Below are 1,717 nucleotides of genomic sequence, written 5' to 3'. Positions count from 1 at the left end.
CAATTGAGGATATTTACAGGCAATATATATATTACATATATACTATATATATACAAATGGTCAGTTCATTCTATGTAATATGCTTTTTTTTGTTGCCAGTTAGACAAGTTTCAAATAAAATTCCAAAACGACTCGAGTTATCTCCCCTTTGTAAGATCTATATCTTATAAATCACCATGAAATATAAAATCGTTAACATTTCTGTTTAAGAAATTGAGTTTTGTATAGTTCAAATAAAAGTGAATGATGTGGTTATCTGGTTCGGTAGTGGTGGATTTGTTAGTGACTATGCAGTAAGCAAGAAGCTTTTTACATTTGTGGATATCATTATTGCATAAATGGGTACATGCAATTTGGTTGATAAATTCAGTCCAGAAGTTGCTTGATCATATGAAACTGGATGGATATTGCAGCAAATTGTTAAAGGTGTTTTTTTAATCAGACTTGCACATTTATAGGTTTTGGCAGCGGAATTACTTGTGGCATTATTGTTATTACCAAAACTACTAAATGAAAAATTCATTTTCGAAACTTTCGAGAACTTTACGGTGTTCCTAATTATCATCTTGTGGGATCTTACTGTTGTAGAACTAGTTAATTGTGAATTAACAAATCTTGTCACTAGGTTGTTACATAAAGATTATTTCACGTGATTAAAGGCCTACAATCTGGGTTTCTTTTGCTTAAATGATGACTTAGATCTCTCTGCAAATGTATCCATTTGTTCTTTCTGATTTGTTTACCTTTCAAATATCATATTTCTTTCTCAGTCTCCCTTTTCTTCCTCTTTACCATTGAATAACTCTTATCTCACCACAAAACGCAGACGAAGTAAATAGTTCTTTGCCAATGTAAGCTGTCCTTTTTTTCATTTGATATATGACCCGCAAACATGAGTTATTGAACATGTCGTGCTTTTGTATGGTCTTTGAGGGTTAGATAAGGAATAGTGATTTTTGTCATGTTCTGTTTGAGTTCTGCAAGAGTTTTCAACCAGAAATTGTCAATCAGTTATTTTAGTATTTTTATTGTTTAGTTATATTGAAGTTTTTATAAGCTCCCTTTTTCAACATCTCATATGAATGTTTCTTTGTTGTTACTGCAGTTACTTAAATCACTGTTTGCTTTGATGATAAGAGTTTTTCGGTTTTCACCGCAGCTTTGGTTTTCTCCTATGACTTAGTGGCATACTTTCATCTGGGAACATTAAAGGAGATCTCCGTATGTCTCCACTGTACATATGATTTAAACATATTCATTAAATATTACAAAGTACTTCGTATAAGCTGTACTCAGTTGTCTCAAAAAGTAAAATCACAAAAATACCGAACTTAGAGGAAAATAAATTCGGAAAGTCCATAATCACATGGCAAAATCAAATAACAAAACGCATCAAAAACGAATGGACAAGAACTGTCATGTTCCTGACTTGGTACAGGCATTTTCAAATGTAGAAAATGGTGGATTAAACCTGGTTCTATAGCGCTAACCCTCTCACTTTAATGACAGTCTCATCAAATTCCGTTATATTTACATTGATGCGTTAACTAAACAGACACAATAAATAAAACAGTAAAAATATGGGTACATCAGTCATGCTCAAAAAAGGTTTCGGGTCTTACACATATGAGGTGTCAAAATATAAAGAATAGAGAATAATGGCGAAATGATTTTTTTTTTAAATGAAGGACTCAATTCATAAAAACAAACTAAAATA

Source organism: Mytilus edulis, chromosome 2, assembly GCF_963676685.1.
Source record: "Mytilus edulis chromosome 2, xbMytEdul2.2, whole genome shotgun sequence".
Classification (NCBI taxonomy): Eukaryota; Metazoa; Mollusca; class Bivalvia; order Mytilida; family Mytilidae; genus Mytilus; species Mytilus edulis.
The sequence above is the reverse complement of the archived record's forward strand: the minus strand, read 5'-3'. Positions refer to the sequence as shown.